The 22,297-nt window shown below is 38.9% G+C and overlaps 1 protein-coding gene and 1 pseudogene across 5 annotated transcripts in view; both read right to left on the bottom strand.

Annotated features, from left to right (window-relative positions):
- Window positions 1–22,297, bottom strand: part of IMMP2L (inner mitochondrial membrane peptidase subunit 2) — a 1,099,135-nt gene that overhangs the window by 603,521 nt on the left and 473,317 nt on the right. The gene's annotated exons all lie outside the window — the stretch shown is intronic.
- The window catches only part of LOC127491796 (small ribosomal subunit protein eS27-like), a 31,511-nt pseudogene extending 9,214 nt beyond the window's left edge, over window positions 1–22,297 (bottom strand).

The raw sequence follows: 22,297 nt of genomic DNA, 5'->3' as shown, positions 1-22,297 counted from the left end.
TAAGAATTTGGACTTTGAACTAGTTGTTCCTTTTCATGCTGCTTCTTTTCCTCCACCAAGGAGGGATAGAGGAAACCTCTGGCCAAAGGTATGTTGGTGGGCCATGAGCCAGGTGCCTCTGACTGGCGCTCCCCACCCTAACCACTCAACAAAAATTCAGTACAGAAAAAAATGCACTCACCTTTTAATAAGAGCTATATATTTTCCTTATTGCACCTACACAATGAGCTCACAAATCTCCAAAAGTTACCAAGACTAGGACACTGTAAAAAATCAATTTTTCATTCAATGACTGTTCATATCCATTCAGCACAAATTATTGCCTAATTAAGCACCAGGAAGTTTTTCTCCCTAACTATACACCCCATTGTACCAAGTATAGCTAGATGAAGCAGAAACAAATTCATATTTCCTAGCACTTATTCAAACTCTTTGGACTAGAAACTGCATTGCAGAGGGCCGTCACACTGCCTCACATTATTCTCCCAGTCCAGTTCATACTAACAAGGCTCTCATGTATCACTGCTTTTTCCTTTTATGAAAAAGAAAAAGATCTTCACTCATTTCATTGTACAACGTGTCATTCATTTCTTAATCTTGTTTCTTAGTCTATTAAAATAAGATGCATATGCTTTGTTGTATCACATTATTATATTCAATTGTTCGCTAAAAATATTAAAAATGAAATTAAAATTACCCTTAAATACCTTTAAAGGAACATTTCTGAAACCCTACTGCCTTTTCTGATTTAACCTGTACTGAATGGCTGGCTGCTTATTCCTCAGATTTCTAAACATCTTTTAGAAATATAAAGAACAGTAGGTAGACAGGGATTGGCATTCAGCCATCATGTGTATATGATTTTTGGGATTTTTAACAATGAGAATTATGAGCATTACAGCAAAAAATACAACTGTATTAATTAAGCATAATAAGAAAAATAACCAGTCTGGTGCTGTGGCACAGTGGGTTAAAGCCCTGGCCTGCAGAGCTGGCATACCATATGGACACTGGTTCGAGTCCCAGCTGCTTCATTTCCAATCCAGCTCTCTGCTATGGCCGGGGAAAGCAGTAGAAAATGGCCCAGGCTGGCACCGCAGCTCAATAGGCTAATCTTCCACCTGCAGCGCCAGCACCCCAGGTTCTAGTTCTGGTCGAGGCGCCGGATTCTGTCCCGGTTGCTCCTCTTCCAGGCCAGCTCTGTGCTGTGGCCGAGAGTGCAGTAGAGGATGGCCCAGGTCCTTGGGCCCTGCACCTGCATGAGAGACCAGGAGGAAGCACCTGGCTCCTGGCTTCGGATTGGTGCAGCACGCCAGCCACAACACGCCAGCCGTAGCGGCCACTTAGGGGGTGAACCAACGGAAAAAGGAAAACCTTTCTCTCTCTCTCTCTCTCCCTGTTTCTCACTGTCCACTCTGCTTGAAAGAAAGAAAGAAAGAAAGAAAGAAAGAAAGAAAGAAAGAAAGAAAGAAAGAAAGAAAGAAAGAAAGAAAGAAAGAAAGAAAAGAAAGAAAGAAAAGAAAGAAAGAAAATAAAATGGCCCAAGTTGTTGGGCCCCTGCACCCGCGTGGGAGACCAGGAAGAAGCTCCAGGTCCTGCCTCCTGGCTTTGGATTGGCACAGCTCTGGCTGTTGCAGTCATTTGGGGAGTGAACCAGTGGATGCAAGACCTCTCTCTCTCTCTCTGCTCTTCCTGTCTCTGTTAACTCTGTCTTTCAAATAAATAAAAAGAAAAAGAACACCAGGAAAGCCCAAAATTCAACATGGAAAAATCCCCTTTTTTAAGTACCAAAATTGTCCTATCTGGCTTTCAAATTAATTTCAGAAGAAAAGAAAAATGGGATAGTGCACCAACATTGGTAAAAATATGTATAAGATGAAATTTTAATTGTAATGTAGAGCCTCAAACTCCTGGCGAGCAGTCGGAGTTTCCATCTCACTCTGGAGGCTGCTGCTGTATAAAATTTGCTGTAGACAAGTTGTTATCAACACACTGCTGGAGGCTGAGATGTATCCAGGGGTGTACCACAATGCCGGCCTTGGGATTATTTAAAATAGCGCTGTTATGAACATGCACATATACACATTCTGGTGTACTTACACACATTTTTCTCTTGGGAATGTTTGTGTACCTAGGAGTAGGATAGCTGGGTTCTAGGGAATGTTTAGGTGCAGTGATAGAAGAGATTGCCAAAATTTTCAAAAGCAGTTACAACTCGCACTGCCAACAGCACCTTGAAAGTTCTAGCTGTTCTGTATCTTCCCTCTTTAACATTTGGTATTTTAAATTACTTTTTTTTTTAAATTTTAGCCATCTTTGGTGTGTTGTAGCATCATTTGTGTTTTTAATTCTCATTTCTCTGAAGAGCTAAGCTGCTGAATATCTTTCCATATACTAACTGAACAGATTATTTGTAAACTGCTTACTTATAAAGTATTTCTTCTACTTTTTTACATTACCTTTTCTTATGAATTAGTAGGGGTTCCTATTTTGGACTTGAATTCTTCTCACTCTGTGGCATGCATTTCCATTATTTTTTTTTTTCACACTGCATTAAAGCAATAAATCAGGTAACCATTATGGGCAGTGTTGTGGCATGGTGGGTTAAGCCACAGCAGGCATCACAGATGATTCCTGGTTCAAGTCCTAGCTGCTCCACTTCCAATCCAGCTACCTGCTAGCATGCCTGGGAAAGCAGCCGAAGTTGGCCCAAATACTTGGGGCCCTGCCACCCATGTGGGAGACTTGGATGGAGTTCTGGGCTCCTGGAGTAGCATCGGCTATCATGGCCATTTGGGAGTGAACCAGTAGATGGAAGACTCTCTTTCTCTCCATCTCTCTCCCTCTCTCTCTGTAACTCTGCCTTTCAAATAAACACATATTTAAAAAAAATCAAGTGACCATTAAAAAAGTGAGTTTATTTCTGGACTTTTTATTCTATTCCATTGACCTTTTTTGTCACACTTAAACCACTACCTAATACTACAACACTGTAATACATTTTATCTAACAATGTAAGCTCTCCAACTTTATTTTTCTTCTTTAAGACTGTCCTAGCTATTCATGGGCCTTTACATTTCCATATGTATTTTAGAATCAGTTTGTCAATTCCCTTCCCTGAAAAAAAAAATCCTGCTGTATTTTTAATTAGGATCACACTGAATCTATAATCAGTTTGCAGAGTTGACACACTCCATAAAGACATGCTATATTTTTCCATTTATCTAGGTTTCTTTCAGTTTTAAAAATTATCTTGTTTTTATTGGAGAGGCAGAAGAGCAGAGAGACAGAGAGAAAGAGAATGAGAGAGAGCACTTCCATCTGCTGGTTTACTGCCCAAGTGCCTGTAATGGGCCAAAGCTGAGAATAAGGAACACAATCCAGATCTCCAGTGTGGGTGGCAGGAACCAAACCTCTGAGCCATCACCTGCTGCCTCTGAGTGCATTAGCAGAATGTTGGAACTGAGAGTGGAGGTAGAACTCGAACCCAGGTCCTCCAATTCGGGATGCAGGTATCCCATCCGGTGTCTTAATCACAAGGACAAATGCTCCCCCTTCCTCCAGTTTAGAAACACTGTGTGCACATGTTCTGCAAATCTTTTGTTAATACCAACTTTTTAAAATTTTATTTTTCCACTGTTTCCACATAGTATATTGAAATAAAGTTACTTTTGTGTATTGATCTTATATATAATATTCCATCCTTATATATTTGGAAAAATATGTCAGTTTAGTCTACTGGACTGGAAGTTTTGTCGCTGAGGTTTTTTGTTTGTTTGTTTAAGATTTATTTATTTGAAAGGCAGTTACAGAGAAGCAGAGGCAGAGAAAGAGAAAGAGAAAGAGGTCTACCATCCACTAGTTCACTCCCCAGTTGGTCGCAATGGCCAGAGCTGCACCAATCTGAAGCCAGGAGCCGGGAGCTTCTTCCGTGTCTCCCACATGGGTGCAGGGGCCCAAGCATCTGGGCCATCTCCTACTGCTTTCCCAGGCCATAGCAGAGAGCCGGATTGGAAGTGGAGCAGCCTGGACTCAAACTGGCGCCCATACAGAACGCTGGCACTGCAGGCGGTTGCTTTACCCTCTACACCACAGAACCAGCCCCTCTGAGGTTTTTATCTATAAAATTTATTTGTTTAACAAACATGACAATACATATTTTGTGTTTCTGTTTCGGTCATCAGAAGTAGAAATTCTCAAGACAAACTTTTGTCCATTTAACTCAATATTTTAGATCTTATTTTAATGTTTTTAGAATCTTTAAATGTTGGCCTTTTGAAAACTTCTAATAATAATTTATACTCTTTTTATTACCTACTAATAGTTTCTCTTTCACTGTTTTCAACTTTATTTTCTTTAATCTAATTCCCTTGCATTTAGTTAATTTTTAATTTTAGTCCTAGTAGTCACACAGTCAATATTTTCATTTTTTGATCATACTGATTATCTTAAAGTCTATGTTTGCCATTTCTAATGTTTGGTTCATTTTTTTTGCTTTTATTTTATGATTATTTGGTCATATTTTCAGGCATGACTGGTTAATCTTTCAATGAAAGATAAACCATACAAAAATCTATAGGGAGTCTCTGGGATATTATCTTCCTACAGAGAAGATGTGATACTTTTGTGTCAGGTAGAGGACAGACAAATAAAAAGACACACAGATACATACATAGATAACCTTGGATCCAACTGAGGTCAGTCCATGTCTGATTTGCCTTTATTCCCAGGCAAACCCTTTCAGGAACACCATGAAAAGCCTGCAGTAATAATCAAGGCCCTCTGCTTTCTGATCTTGGAATCCAGTGATTATGTCCTAAGAAGCATGGTGAGTTCTTCGTGGTTTCTGGGAGTCACCCTCTACCCCTCCTCCCAAACATGCACTAACAAGTAAGCAGACACTACAAAAGGAAACTAGAAGCTAAATGCTGGGTTCACTTCCTCTGCAGTTTTTCTCTTTCCTGGGGCTTTTCTGGGAACCTAGAATTCACATTCTGGCTGTCTGTGAACCCTAGACTTCAGTGTTCATACCCAAGAACCAGTGACTGCTGCTAAGGCTTCTGGTTCCTCAGCCCACTGCTCTGGGATAAGAATTTCCGGATGTCCTGAAGAAGAGGCAGTGCTAATACTAACATCCTGTTCTGCTCTGCATGATCTCAGGTCCTTGATTTCCTTCCTTTGCCTTCAGTTGGTTCTTATTTATCCCCTTAGTTTTGGATCTTCTAGGCAGGGAGAGATTAGTATGAGCTATTCCATCATAGTTGACAATGGAAGCTCCTGCCAAACGGATTTAATGGGAAGGAAAGCTACATTAGCCAGACCATTAAGGTTTTTAGTCTGCATGAGTGCTAATTAGTGTAAGTGAAAGGGGCAAAAATAGATGATTCTTTGTTCAAAGTCCATGACAGACACTACTAACTACGTGACATCAAGCAAGACATCTCTGGAGTTGGATTCACCTATGCGCAAAGTTAGGAATCTTAATATTTCTTTGTGTATTTTAAGGGACTTACAAAATGACTTGCCTGAGTCCTGTTCCTTTATGACCCAACATTAATAATTAACATTACAAACAGTCATTTCAGATAAAAAACTTTTTTCTAAATGTATCACTAGTCTGTATTATCTACAAAGAGAAAATAAAGTAAGATAGTCATAATTGTCTATGATAGAACTATAATTAACTTCTAAAATATACTACAGACTGGCTGCTCACTATTAATTGTTTTATTTTGTTCTTTTTTCTTTCTTTTAGTCTGTGGCCTTATGGCTTTTCCTTACTTATCTTTATACCTGTCTAGGGCATAAAATACAGTAGGAAAATAATAACTCTTAAAGAAACAAAAGACACAAGACCTTAAATGTAAAGAATTCACAACACTGTGGACAGGAATCACATTTTCATCCAGGGCTAGGGCCCACAGTTGCCTGGTATTTAATATGATGCCAAGAAAGCACACTATGGGCTTTGGCTTTTGAAACAATATTTAGAGTGATATAATCTCATTATAGAAGTAATGCATGCTTGTACTAAACAAAATTTGTGAAATACTTTCAAGTCCAAACAAGAAAAATATCATGCATATTCTTATACAGGTAACATATCCAACACTAAAATTTGACAACTAAGAGGATACAATATTTTCTCATATAAAATTGATATCAAACAGGACATACCTATGATTAGATTTTATTTTATAGGCCTAACATTATATTGTACTATTTTTAAAAATATCAGATATTGTTCAAAATAAAAGTACTAAAGAGATACACAGAAACTGCATTAGACAACCTGTGATTTAAAAAAAAAAAAAAAAAAAACCAGCTAGCGCCGCGGCTCACTAGGCTAATCCTCCGCCTTGCGGTGCCAGCACACCGGGTTCTAGTCCTGGTCGGGGCGCTGGATTCTGTCCCGGTTGTCCCTCTTCCAGGCCAGCTCTCTGCTGTGGCCAGGGAGTGAGTGGAGGATGGTCCAGGTGCTTGGGCCCTGCACCCCATGGGAGACCAGGATAAGTACCTGGCTCCTGCCATCGGATCAGCGCAGTGCGCCAGCCGTGGTGGCCATTGGAGGGTGAACCAACGGCAAAGGAAGACCTTTCTCTCTGTCTCTCTCTCTCTCTCACTGTCCACTCTGCCTGTCAAAAAAAAAAAAAAAAAAATCCAATCTCCAGATTTTTCTGTAAATTATATTGCCTCTAACATCAAACAAATGGAGGTGGGTGTTATGGTGCAGGAGATCAAGCCACCACTTGGGGTGTGGACACCCCATATCCAATTTCCAGTTCAAGCATTGGCTAGTATACTTCTGATTCAGCTTCCTGCTAAAGCACCAGGGAGGCAGTAAGTGATGGCTCAAGTTCCTAAGTTCTTATTACCCAAAGGAGAGACCTGGATAGAGTTCCTGGCTCCAGGCTTTGGTCTGGCTGAGCCCTGGCTGTGGTAGCAGGTATTTGGAGAGTGAACTAGCAGATGAAACATCTCTCTCTCTCTCCCTGTAAAATTTTAAAAATCTTCCTTTAAAGAATAAATACAATATAATCATTCTTTTGCCTTAATCTTTGCATACATCTTTGATTGTATGAAGTAAATTCCTATGAGTATTACTCATCACATATATACTCAAAACTCCTGTCTAGAAAAACTGTGCCAATTTAGAGTATCTTCAGCTGCTGAATATCTCATGTTAAAAAGAGAGATAGACATGAAATAAAACATGATTTTAAGCTTAGAAGACAAAATCAAGGTATGCAATATTTTGCACATTTAGGATAAAAAATCTTTAAGTCCAAAAATGTTTTCTTGCCCTAAGGATTTGATCTCTATGATCCTAGGTGCACCATGGAACAAAATTTAAAAAAAAATTACTTTGTTCTACTAACTTAGTCCCATGGCATCAAAAATATAAAATGATTCATATGCAAAAATAATTCAATATTTTATAATTACTAATAACAATGGATCATAGAAGGATTTATAGTCATTTATTTTTCATTATAAGTAATGAAACAAATATTTTGTTCCCTTCATGCATCACTAAGTAGCATTTATATGATAAGATTTTTATCCTGTCAGATCTGCTATTCCATATTCAAAATGATCCTGCTGTATACTGCAATGTCTACAGGGTTTTGAATACTAAAATTTCTTGGTAAGAACTACACAATTGCTATTCCTAGAAATAATTAGGAATTGATTGAACACAAAGTCAGACTTCCATGTGAATTCTCTGCTTTAGCAAAAAAGAGAGTAGGGTAAGGTTGTAAAACACTGTGCTTCTAAACAATTAGCCAAACACACCTGTGTCAATGAATTCTTCCCAATGAATCTACAATTTTCTAGAACTACCTCCTAGAGAAAATTAGTTTACACTCTATTCTAAACAGTCTTATGTACCTTTTAGGGACTACTGACTTTTCCTACATGGCAGAACACGTTTCATAAAGGGTCAAAAGGTAAAAGTTAACAAGCGACAGAACTCTTTCAGTTCAAAACAGTGTCATATTATAAAACTGTAAGGTCCAATAAAGGAAGAAAAATATAATTACACAGTAAGCATATTTTCTGCATACCACTGGTTATTTCACAATTATTAACTTACTCTACTACATGGAAACACAAGCAGAACAAATCTAGCCTCAACAACCACATCATTAAAATACATTACTGTCAGCACTACTTGTCAGAATTTTTATTACAGTTTTCTAGCATGTGAATGCTCTCTGATCCTGCACTCTATTTACAAAATGAATATTTTATTATATCATTTCACTATTCAAGAAAAAAACATTTTGGCACAGAATCAGAAAATTACAAAACAGGGTTACTGTATTTTTTATGTGTCAAGGAAAATTCATTCCAGTACATTCAACCCTTCAAATTACTCTGATTATAGATAAGTAAATATAGGTAGATATAAATGCACACATATACATACACAGAAAGAGAAAATCGCCAAACAATGCTGTATGCAAAATAAAACCAAACGCCAATGACAGTCAGCACCCAATTCATAAGGGTGATATGTTTTAAACTGTATAATATAATCCATTATAGCACTTGGGAATAAACACTGTTCACTTCATACAGAAAGTAGTGGCAATTAAGCTTGGAGGTAATTATGTGCTTTGACAATTGCTAAGAGTAATTTTAGAATGAAAAACTGTTTTGAAATGCAAATTTAACATCCATCCAAAATGCTAGTTTTTTCAAACCACACAGCTTTCAATTATTTCAGGACACTGCTATACACATGGATACTATACAACTCGTTATGATAGTGTTTCTAAACAGGTGAGAAGTTATGGTGAGTACATATTTTTTCAAAGATCCGCAAATATGCATTTTATTGAGTGATATAGATGCTAAATGAGGTTAATCATTCCAGTTTTCTTGACTTAGCAAATTGGAGAACAAAGAAGTTATCTTGTAATTCTAAGCCTCCTTCCCAAACTATTTAGCCCACAGAGAACACAAAATCTAATTGGAAATGGTGACTAGTCCAACCTTGCTCCAATAGATACTTTTTGATCCACCTAAATATAGAATTTTTTAATGAAATGCTCATAACCAACATGAAACAAACATTCAAATTTTCTTTCATAAACATATGTTTAATATCTACATACTTATTCTGCCAAATGCCACAAATATGTCTTCAAAAATTCTAAAGTAGGTCACATAAAATGATGAGTGTTCTGAAACTTAAAATGGGTTCTGGCTGCATTCTACTAAGAAGGCATTTTTGTTCAGATCGTTGCTCACAATGTTTATAATTTAAGACTCTATCTGGTTCATATGTTTTAGTTGCAGAAATGACAGCCTTTCCTATGATTCTCCAAATTAACAGAACACTCAGCCAACAAATATAAACTCACTAAACAAAAGGGGAGAAAACAAAATAAATTACTTTTGAAATAGACAAAGATAGGAAATCAGAAGGCCTGTGTTTTGCTTCTAGATTTTTCAACAATTTGCTGTGAAGTCTTAGGTTGAAGAAATAAACTCTCCAACCACCACTGCTCAACAGAAATATAAGCATAGGGTGATTCATGTGATTCATCTATCTAATCTTCCATTTTTTAATACCCATATTAAAATTTAAAAAGGAACAGCTAAAATGTTGATATTTAATTTACCAATTACCCAAAATATTATCACTTCAACATGTAATCAATATAAAATTATTTTTAAATGCTTAATTATTTTTTGAAAATACAGAGTGACCAAGGGAGAGACAGGGACAGAGAGAGACAGAGAATCTTGTGTCCTACTGGTTCAATCCAAAGTCAAATGCCTGCAGCAGCAGGGACTGGGCTAGACCAAAGCCAGGAGACAGGAACTTCATTGAGATCTCCCATGTGCATGGCAAGGACACAAGTACTAGAGGTATCATCTGCTGCCTCTCAGGATGCACGTTGGCAGGAAGTTGCATGTGAAGCAGAAGAGCCAGGACTCAACTCTATATAGGAATGGGTATCTCTAATGGCAACTTAACCCACTGTGTCACAATGCTTACTCCAATACAAAAAAAATTATTAATAGGGGCATTACATTCTTTTTAGTACTAATTCTTCAGAATCCAAGTGCATTTGATACTTCAAGCATATCTCAATTTACACTAGCCATATTTCAATGCTCCAAAGATGGTTGCACCACAAAGTACAGGCTGCTTTAGAAGTTTTGTTTTGTTTTTCAGATTTTTTAAAAAACTTACTTGAAAGGCAAAGTTACAGAGAGAGAGAAAGAAAGAGAAAGAGAGAGAGAGAGAGAAAGAGAAAGAGAGAGAGAGAGAGAGAGAGAGAGAGGGATCAAGATCTTCCATCACTCCCCAAATGGCCACAACAGCCAGGGCTGGACCAGGCTGAGGCCAGGAGCCCTGAGCTTCCTCTGGGTTTCCCATGTGGGTGCAGGGGTCCAAACACTTGGGTAATTTTCCACTGCTTTCTCAGGTGCATTAGCAGGTAGCTGGATGGGAAGTGGAGTAGCTGGGTCTCAAACTGGTGCCCATATGGGTTGCCAGCATTTCAGGCAGTAGCTTAACCTACTATACCACAATGCCAGCAGGCAGATTTTGGTTCTTTATTTACTAAATGGTATAATTCATAAAGCACATTTAAGTGCTCAGCTTACAAAATGCTAATTCTGATTAAAACTAATCAGTGGTGATGGGACGCTAAGTTCTTCCTGTAGTAAACATGAGCAACCAGAACACATCAGTATGAAATATCTCTGAAAAGTAAAATGGTGAATTAAAAGAAAATTTCATTTATATCCATAAAATTGTATCATAATTATATTTATACCCTCATAAAATTATTCAAAAAATTAAAAACTGACAAAATGCTCAATGGACTTAACATATATAGGAAAATGTTAATTTCACTAATAAATCTGGGCCATGTTTCTGTTTGGAATTATACGCACTAGAGCAGCTCACTGCAATTTGCACATTTCACAGTTATGGTTTACTAGGAGATGACTGTGGTGAGACCCGAATGTGATTCATATGTGCTTAAAGGCTGATATGGTGACTAAGTCACTTTACATATGAGGGGGTAAAACCAATGAACATTCATGACTTAGTTAGCTCTTTATTCACCAGCACAAGAGTGGTCTTCAAAAAAAACCTTTAAAATGCATATCCTGAAAAATCTTTGTATGGATTTCACAATTATTTGTATAAAAATAATCTTATCTCTTAAATCCATTTTCCAGGAACTTTTGGACATGTCCTTATATATCTTGAGTGCTACCTATGAAAACTTTAGAGATGATTATTTTATTAATGTAGAAGAAAGACTATAAATTTATGAACTAAATTATGCCACTTGTGATTTTAGATAATGAAGAATAAAATAAAGATAATTGAAAACAGGTAATAATAAACAAAACAATAGAAACAGAAAATAAAGACTAAAAAGAGAATCACAAAGCCCTGATAACTCCTGAAAAAACTGAGAATTCAGATACCTTTTTTTTTTTTTTTGACAGACAGAGTGGACAGTGAGAGAGAGAGAGAGACAGAGAGAAAGGTCTTCCTTTTGCCGTTGGTTCACCCTCCAATGGCCGCCACGGCTGGCGCACTGCTGCCGGCGCACCACGCTGATCCAAAGGCAGGAGCCAGGTGCTTCTCCTGGTCTCCCATGGGGTGCAGGGCCCAAGCACTTCGGCCATCCTCCACTGCACTCCCGGGTCACGCAGAGGGCTGGCCTAGAAGAGGGGCAACTGGGACAGAATCCGGCGCCCCGACCGGGACTAGAACCCGGTGTGCCGGCGCCACTAGGCGGAGGATTAGCCTAGTGAGCCGCGGCGATGGCCCAGATACCTTTTATAAGATCAAAGAGAGAGGTGGGTGTTAGCCAAGCAGTTAGCATGCCCACATCCCATATCAGAGTTACCTGGGCTCCATTCTTGGCTCAGGCTCCTGATTCAAGTTCCCTCGACTACAGACATTGGGAGGCAACAGGTGATGCCTCAAGTGATTGAGCTCCAGCCACTCATGTGAGAGACCCAGATTGAGATGCTAGCTACTGGCAGTGGGCTGGCTTAGTCTTGGCTGTTGTGGGCATTTGGGGAGGGAGCCAGAGGAGGGAAGATTGATGTTTCTCCCTCTCCTTTTCTCTCTCTCTCTGTTCTTCAAAAAATTTTTCTTAAATTATTAATAAGAAATGAAGGTCAGAAAGAGACTCAAATAAAAATTAAAAATGAAAAGGGGAACTTAATCAGATATATAACAGAATTAAAAGATATTAAAAGAACCCAATGGGCCGGCATCGCGGCTCACTAGGCTAATCCTCCGCTTGCGGTGCCAGCACACCGGGTTCTAGTCCTGGTCGGGGCGCCGGATTCTGTCCCAGTTGCTCCTCTTTCAATCCACCTCTCTGCTGTGGCCCAGGAGTGCAGTGGAGGATGGCCCAAGTGCTTGGGGCCTGCACCTGCGTGGGAGACCAGGAGAAACTCGTGGCTTCGGATCAGCGCGGTACACTGGCCCCAGCGCACCAACCGTTGTGGCCATTGGGGGGTGAAAAGACCTTTCTTTCTATCTCTCTCACTGTTCACTCTGCCTTTCAAAATAAATAAATAAATAAAAGAACTCAATGAAAATTTAAGTCAATATAATGAAAAACTTCCATGAACTAGAAATGTCTTTTTACAAATCGAGTCAAATGCATGAAAGAATAAAAATTCAAAGAACTCTACAGCTTCTAAAGAAATGGAATTATTACCTTAAAATCTTTCCATAATTATACCACACTTAGGGATTGTTGATGGAAATTTTATCAGGTTTTCAAAACTAAAGCATTTAAATCTTACATTTTTTTAGGTACTTGGAGAAAAACAAAGAGTAGAAGTCAGAAGTTATTTATTTCCCAACTCTATGAAACCAATATAATCTTGACAACAAGAAGAGAAAATGGAAAGGAAACCAAAAATAATAAGCCCTCTCACTCGTGTATTTGAATGTGGGTTTTCTGAACAGAATATTAAAAAAAAAAATCTAATGCTGTGATACAGGAAAGCATTTCTACCATGTGCCTAAGTTCAACTTTTAAGAATGGAAGGGAGATTACAATGAAAAGATCTAGAAAAGTCATTCATCACATTTTACAGGCTGATACAAAATTACAATCATATCAAAAGATGCAGAAAAAACATTTGATAAAATTCAATACCCAGTTATGATGGTTTAAAACTCTTACAGCAATAAGAAGAAAAAGTACCAAACAAAAAGCTTCAGGAATAATTGTTAATGAATGTTATACACCCCATCATGTTAAGGCAGGCCCACTTTGTTCTCAGCAGATACATTCCAAGACTCCCCAGTGGATTCCTGACAATGCCAAGCCCTATAAATATTGTGTTTTAGTTCCAAACCCTGTGCTACATTCTATGTTTTTTCCTATACATACCTGCATAGGCAAATTTAATGCCTTTTCATCAGTACTAAGCACTTATCACACATTGTGACCAGAACTTTTGCAATATCAGGGGCAGATAGATTTTTTTTTACAATAGTTTTCATGAACCCAAGCATACTATTTTTTCTTTTCTAATGAAGTCAGGAATGTTTACCTTAATGCTTACAATAGAACTTTACAGCTTGTCCTTGGTATATCTGAGCAACCACTATCAGTACTCTTGTGGTGTGGGACCATTATTAAGTAAAATAAGAATTACTGAACACAAGCACCATGATACTGTGATAGTTGGTCTGATAACCTGGGAGGCTACTAGGAGACTAAGAAGCAGGTGGCACATATACTGTGTACACGCTGACAAAGGGATGATGCATGTCCTGGGTCAGCTAGAACAGGATAATGGGAAATTAAATCATGATATTCAGAAGGGTTCTCAATTTAAAACTTATAAATTGTGTATTTCTAGAATTGGGACATTGCTAGCCACAGGTAACTGAAACTATAGAATGCAAAACTACGGACACTGGATGTTATTTTCAAATTTCACAACTGTTTCAGAACATACTGCTCGAGAGCAATTCGTATTCTAAACAAGTGCATGATGTGGGTAAGCATTATTACATACTAATTTTCTTAAAATAGTGGTAGAGAGACTTCAGGACACTCATTATCTATAAAGTTTGATTGTTTTTTTTTTTAAGTGAACAAAATGTTTATTGTCTTGATAGCAAAGAAGCAATTCATTCATTTTTGCTGTAAATTGTTTTACCTACAGGACTATTTTTAAGACAATGACAAATAAAATGTCATTGGTCTTATATCTACTGGTTCACTCCCTAGGTGGCTGCAACAGCTGGAGCTATGCCAATACAAAGCCAGGAGCCAGGAGCCAAGAGCCAAGAGCTTCTTCTGAGTCTCCCACGCAGGTATCGGGGCCTAAGGACTTGGGCCATCTTCTGCTGCTTTCCCTGGCCATAGCAGAAAGCTAGATGGGAAGTGGCACAGCTGGGATTCCAACCAGTACCCATATGGGATCCTGGCACTGCAGGTGGTGGTTTTAACCGCTATGCCACAGCACCAGCCTGACAATTTACTGTTTATTCCAGCTCCACAACTTGATGATAGACAGGAACCCAAGCCCCCTTCTGAGAGCAGTGACTTTAGAAAGTTTGCAATTCTAAATACTTTCTCTGCCTTTTGAGGCCTGAATGTGTTACCACAAAGTGCTTCCTAAAGGATCAAGAGCTGTTTTTATGAAGAGCAAACATACAGGAAGAAAACTTTCAATCTTACTTCCAGCTCCTAGGTAAGAATAAGGGCCTGGCTTCCAGCAGGCACCTTGCTCAAACCTACAGGACTGCCTGCTGCCATGCAGTTTCTCTCTCCCTTGGGTAAGTACCCATTAACAAACCCAGGGGGCCTAATCACATGGATTGGCCACCATTAACACCCCTGAGTGCCTTTTCCTTAGCTGACTGCACTTCTGAAAAGCCTCTAGTCTTTTGTCTTGGCGATTTCAATTCATGCTGGACCCACCTTCCTACTGCAACATTTTGTTGCTAAATAAAATCTCTCCTTGATACTACTTTAGTGTCTGATCTATTTTATCTTTGAACCTCTGGAAAAGGTGAGTAACCCTGTAATCCTCAATATTACAAAATTAAGTCTCAATCCTGCAATGTCTATGGCCTTCCTTGTCCTAGAACTAAATCTGAGGTGACTCATGTAGGTTGGAGCTTTGTGAGCTTCAGAAAATGTTAGGGCACGGTAAGATGCTTAATATATTTTCTATGGGTTTTATGTGTAGTGGGGCAGCTGGACTCAGGACTCAGTTGCTGATATCCTAACCAATGGCTCTCTAAGGGAAAACCCTGTTGGAGAACTAACTCAGCATGCATCCAGTAGTCTGGTATCTGCTATTGAGAATGCCCTTTGACATAAGGAAACACAGCTCTGCCAAACCTCAGGATAGGCTGTTGTGGTGCTACCTAATGATGAAAAAGCAGAATGGATGGGATTCCATTCCACCAACCATACTGGGATAGGCTTAAAGGCAAAAGGTCTGAAATAGCTACAAGAAGGATTAGAAACAGACAACTGGCAATGGCATAGTTAAGACATCAAGTATTAAGGAAAAGGAAAGATGGAAGGAAAAAAGGAAGGAAGGAAGGGAGAGAGGGAACGAGGAAGAAAAAAGGCCTCAGACCTAGTAATTAGGGAGTGACACTTAGACTGAATTCTAGGAAATCAAGAGGTAATGCAAGCCAGAAGACAGACAAGCTGACAGGAGGTCTGACACTAAATGCAGTCACAGACATCAGGTCGCTTTTGGTCATCAGGAAAGTCACCATGGGTTCAGAGGTTGAGACTGGATGGAGTTATCAGAAATGGCATTACAGGCCAGCGCCAGCGGCTCACTAGGCTAATCCTCCGCCTGCGGCGCCGGCCACAGCACACCGACCATAACGGCCATTTCAGGGGTAAACCAACAGAAGGAAGACTTTTCTCTGTGTCTCTCTCTCACACTGTCTAACTCTGCCTGTCCAAAAAAAGAAAAAAAAGAAATGGCATTAGAGAGTGTGTGGGATTCGGCAACAAGGCATAAAGAAGCTCAGTTATCAAAACAGGGTCCTGATAACAACAGCGCACAGTGACCTAATGCTGCAGCCCAGCAAGCTGGACTGTTTCAATCTATGAACTTAACCATTAGTCTGCCCTACAGGCAAAAGAAAGGCAGGATACAGGAATCAGGCAGCCATCCCAAACATGGCATCTGTTCAGTTTCAAAGTGATTTAATTCAAATAAAGAGCCTGGAAGGTGTATCACCTTTCTTTTCTTTTTAAATTTGTTTATAATCTAATTAAAATTTTTTTACTCTATTATTTACTTTTTTTTGTATTTTTATAGCCTGTTTTTTCCTGCTATTACGCAAAATACGGGTAGCATAATATTCACCAACTTAACCATTTTTAAGTGTTGTAAAAAGTAATCCATTCTGTGGTATCCCAATCTCCACCATCCACCTACAAAAATCTTTCTGTCTTATAAAACTGAAACTCTGTAACTACTACACAATTCCACAGTCCTCACCCATGGAGCCCCTGGCATTCAACATCATAATTTCTTTCATTTTTTAAAAAAATTCTTTCTTATTTTTTTGGAAAGGAAGAGCTACAGGAAAAAGAGGGGTGGGGGAAAGAGAGAGAGAGGGAAAGAGAGAAATATTTTCCATCCTCTGGTTCACTCCCCAAAGAGCCACAATGGCCAGGGCTAGGCCAGGCTGAAGCCAGGAGCATGGAAGTCCATCCAGGTTTCCCATGTGGGTGGTAGTACCCAAGCACCTGGACTATCCTCTGATGCCCTCCAAGGCACATTCACAGAGAGCTGGATCAGAAGTGGAGCAGCTGGGACTCCAACTGGAGTCCACATGGGATGTCAACTTTGTAGGCTGAGGCTTAATTCACTATGCCACAAGGCCAGCCCCATCTACTTTCTATACTTATGATTCACACAGCTTTAACCATTCACACAAGTAGACTCATCTGTCTTTTGTGATTAACCTATTTCACTCAGTATAACATTTGCAAGGTTCATCTATACTACAGCATAGGTCTTGATCTATTTTTTTAAAGGCTGAATATTTCATTGTATGTATATATCACACTTTGCTTACTGGTTCATTTGTCAAAGGACACTTGGGTTGCTTCCATATTTTGGCTATTGTGAATAATGCTGCCATGAATGTGGATATACAAATGTCTATTTAAACCCTGCTTTCAATTCTTTTGCATGTATACCCAGAAGTGGGATTTCTGGATCATTATGGTAATACTATTTTTAATTTTCTGAGGAACTGCCACGCTTTTTTTTTTTTCTCACAGCAGCTGCTTATTTTATCTTTTAATGTGTTTCAGTTCTTTTAGCAATTTTATTAGTGCTTTCTACTCATTGCTATTTACTTAGTGTATTAAAAATTCAATTTTTCAAATCTTGATTTGTTTCAGTTGATAACAATGAACAATCACCATGGGGATAATAGACCTCAGTTAGGGAAACCACATGTTTTTTTCCTGATCAATTTGACAAATGCCTTCTCAGCACTAAAACAGATCTCCCAGGCTCATCTTTGAGAGAGGTCTCTTCGGCACTTATGAAGAAGCCTGACAGTTTCTTCTTGTCAAGCTGCAGCTCTAGTTCCTATCAAGTAAATGTAAACCCCCAGCAAGTGTCCAGCATTATAGCTGTTATCATTATAAAGATAACTCTCAACCAATCAGTAAATATACGGCCTGAAATTTCTCGTATAAGACAGTAACATTACTGTCTTATAAGATAAGCTTATTTTGGAGCAAAAAAATTTGAAATCCATGTATTTTACAACACTGTATTTTCCATTAAATAAGCTCTCATATTCATCTCCAACAAGAGCTCAAAATCTCCACTAGGCATCTATTTGTAAGGGGTGGGCATTGTGGTGCAGCAGGTTAAACCACCACTTGGGACATAAACATTCCTGTATCAAAATGCCTGGTATGGAGCCCTGCCTCTGCTTCCGATTCCAGCTTCCTGCTAATGTGCACCCTGGAAGGCAGCAGGTGATGGCTCAGGTAGTTGGGTTCCTGCCACCCACACAGGAAACCCAGATGGAGTTCTGGGCTCCTGGCTTCACCCTGGCAGCCGTGTCTTGTGGGTACGTGGGCATTTAGGGAGTGAAACAGATGGAAGTACTCTCTCTCTCCTTTACCTTTAAAATAAATAAAAATTTAAAGTAACTGTTTATTTAAAACAATATTTATTTATAAGAGAAAAAGAGAAAAAGGCAATAGTTCTTGCTTTCTTATCTCATTTAAACCACGAGCGTGGTTGATAATGATGGACAAGTTATTGTCTACATTGCATATAGAAGCTGGAGCTTATATGGCATCTTAGTCTGTTTTGTGCCGTTCTAACAGATCACTACAGACTGGGTAAATTATAAACAACAGAAGTTTGGCTCATGATTCTGGATCAGGGAGTCAGCAGAGACTGTGCCTGGCGAGGGCCTCCTTGCTGCATCCCAATATGGCAGAGCACATCACATGGCAGAAGTGCACTCAACTGGAGAGGAAAAGGGAGCCAATCCCCACTCTGCACAACCAACCTACTTCCCTGCTAGCAGCCTTAATACTTTCCTGAGTGTGGTGTTCCCCAGGACCTCATCACTGCTCTATGGCCCCACATCTTGACACTGTTATCATGGCAGTTAAATTTCAACCTGAGCTTTAGAGGCAGCATTCAAACCACAGCAGGCAGGTAACTTGCTCAACTAATTAATTAGTGACAAAGCTGCATTCTAACCCAGGAAATTCAAGAGGCAGAAACTGTAGTCACTACAGAGATGCAAAGCCTAAATAATCAAAATCTTCTGTTACGCTGTATGAAGTTCTCATCCAGAAGTATAGTCATTTTCCTGAGAACAGAATCCCTCCTACTCTGACCTACTTTAAAAAAAAAAAAAAAAAAAAAAAAAAAAAAAAAAAACTTGAATTCAGTAGATCGGCTCTCATCCCTTGAAATTATAGCCTGTTAAGCTATAACACAAAACAAACAAACAAACAAAAACCCCAAAAACCCAGCAACAACCAAATAATATCCAAACAAAACTGCTGCAAAGAGGTAGCGGTCCTCTCACAATGGAGGATCGCCTAGGATTTCACAGGTCCCTTCCCCACTCTGGAGTAGTGCGGACTGCATGACATCTTGCTTGGTTTACTTGTGTCCCGTGTGGATTAGCTGACTCGGGCTGCAGTGAATTCCAACCACAGAAATCTATTCTCTTGCAGTTCTGGGGGCCAGAAGTCTGACATCAATGTGTTTATAGGGCCACACTTCTTCTAGAGTTTCTAGGGAAGAAGTCTTCTCCTGTTTATCTTCTGAGGGCTCCGAGCATTCCTTGGCTTTCATGGCTGCATCAGTCCAACTCTGTCGTATCTTCACATCACCCCCACCCACCTCCCCTAGGAATGTCACTCTTCTGGATATGTTTTATAGGGACATTTGTCATTTGATTTAGGGTTTGCCTTGATAGTCCAGTGTGACCTCATTTGAGACCTTTGAATAACACCTGCAAAAACTCCTTTCGAATGAGATGATGTTCAGAGATTCCATGACATGGACACAATTTCTGGGCAGCAGAGGACATCAGTCAGTTCAGACACTGTGGACATACCCAACACAACTGCAGGCACATGTAAAGCTATGATCAGGAGACTGAGTATCTCTTGATAAGATCGTACTCTTCAGTCTACTCTAACTTATCTACCACTGCACTATTTTCCCAACTGAGGGGCTTCCTCTGACCACATGATGAACCTACCCTCTTCACAGTCTGCCTTCAGATCTTCCCTCTGCTTATGTCCAATAATGAAAACTTTCAGCGATTCTGACATGCTGTCATCTGATTATCACAGCGCTGTTTCACACTCTCCTCACTGGTAAACTTGGTGACTATATTCATGAGCCACAAATCCCAAACATTTTTTTTCCATTCTAAAGAATTGGTCTGCTATAACAAAAATGACCATACATCTTATTTCACTAGTTTACCTGATTTTTCAGCCTGCTTTCTTACAAGTCCCCCTTCCAGCTCAAAATTACACAGATATCCTAACTCTTATGCAGCTCAGCTTCAATCTGAATAGTATCAGAAGGTCACTGACTAGAATCATATTACTCCAAACCTCCCACAACAAATAGGTTATTGCACCATTAGTGTACGGAGGAACACATTCCCCAGTGATTAAGAATGTTCCCCAGCATTCGCATCTACAAGAGAAGAGAATCATCTTGGGTTTATTCTCTAATGCCTTTGTAAGAATTTAACATTATATGCCTGCCAAAGGACTGGTCCTGAGAGAAAAATGAGAGCCTGGAGTTTCTGTATTGCCCCACACAGAATCCCCAGTAGAATATTATTGAGAGAGAGAAATGTGTATGAACAGATCTTAGTGATTTAAATTAATATTCAAGATCTGGTATCTGAGTTATGGGGTACATGCAGTAAGAATTATTTCACAAATTGGAAGAATATTTTTCCATCAACCACCCCTCCTCTCCTGTTTTTTATTATTTTGCAGATCTCTGCTTATACTAGGTGTTGTTTGTTGCTCTTTCCACTGGAAAGAAGAAATTCCTATTTACTTCATTAAACCAGTAACATTTTTGCATTAAAAAGTTTCATTATTAATGACTTCATTTAGGTATATTTAAATAACATTGGGTGTGTACACCTTTCTGGTGAAATTTGATACCTGATTTCTTACTAGATATGCTTTTTTTCTGGAAAACTGACTTGAACGTTAAAATTATTAAAAATTTAGGTTTAAAAAATAAAAAAACAATTTGCCAAAGTCATCTAATTAGCTGTGATTGCTTTTTACTTGTGGGCTTTCTTCAGTTCTTATTAAAAAAAAAAAAAGAAATCTGAACCTTTGCTTTTATTTGTGCATTCTAAATGCATTTAGCTGGAAAACCAAACTCCCTGTGGTCCCATTAAGCATGTTGCTAAGCAAACCATCTTGTAGCATCCATAAACAGGAGGTCTGGATGTGAGCCAGTCTTATAAATGGAGAGCAGGTCAGTGCATTTTAAACCAGCACATCACTAAAGAAGAAAGGTGTCTTGCAGCTGGGCTGGTTCACATTTCTTTCTGAGCAAATACACACATTTACTGACCTATACTAAACTGATTTTAGTGGGCTTTTTTTTTTTTAAATTCCATCTTCAAAGTATCTTCCATATTGCTATATAGATTTTACTTAGCAACGGTTCGTTTAATATAAAAAACAGACCTAATCTTAAAGATAGACTTGTATACCTTTCAAGTGAGGTTACACATTATATTCTGGCCTTTCCCTATATTCATTTTATGGGAAATAATTTGTCATGATTAAATAATCTGGCCTCTACAACCAGCACTAAAAGTAATGTTTCAACCGTTTTTTTTTGTTTGTTTGTTTCAAAGGTTTTAAATGGCTATTAGATCATCTGTCAATGAACTAAATCTGTAAAAGGAGACTTCAAAAAGTTAATGAAAAATAGAATTAGAAGGCAAGTTGAGGGCGTTGTGGTGCAGTGGGCTATGCTGCTCATTGGGAGGCCTAGCTCTGAGTGCCACATCCAGTCCCAGCTCCTCTGCTTCCAATTCAGTTTCTTGCCAAGGTGCATGGGAGCACCAGATCATAGCCACAGTGCTTGGTTCCCTGCCACCCAACTGGGAGACTCGGATAGAGGTTCTGGCTCCAGACTTGTGCCTGTCCCAGCCACAGCCCTTGTCAGCATTTGGGGAGTGAATAGACAGAGATCTACCTATTCACACACACACTCTCTCTCTCTCTCTCTCTCTCTCTTTCTCTAAATCCCTCTCTTTAAGTCTCTCTCTGTTGCTCTGCCTTTCAAATAAACAAACACATTTTTACAAATGATAAGTTGATTTTGGTGCAAAATGATTCTGAAATCCCGGAATAGTATTTTTTTGAAATATGCATTTTCTTTCAACTTTCAGAAGACCCTCATGTGTGATTACAAGTTAAGAGCCAGTTGAGTCATGGATGTTCCTTATTTCCCTTTTTTATAAATAAAGTGACTTATAAACCATATCACTTTAAAGCATTATGATTTACATTTGAGTGTCAGCACAGAAATTGTTTGGTAAAGCACAACTAAAATGTGGAAATGACAGTGGACTACTCTAAAATGTATAAATGCAAACAAAAATATTGTGCAGAGAATTGTCAGTAGGATTTATCAATGGCCATTCTATTGCACATTGAATTTCTTATTTTAACTTTTATTTAATGAATATAAATTTCCAAAGTACAGCTTATGGATTACAATGGCT

The sequence above is a fragment of the Oryctolagus cuniculus genome, chromosome 3, assembly GCF_964237555.1.
Source record: "Oryctolagus cuniculus chromosome 3, mOryCun1.1, whole genome shotgun sequence".
Lineage (NCBI taxonomy): Eukaryota > Metazoa > Chordata > Mammalia > Lagomorpha > Leporidae > Oryctolagus > Oryctolagus cuniculus.
Note: the sequence above shows the minus strand (reverse complement) of the source record. Positions and strands in the feature narration are given on the sequence as shown.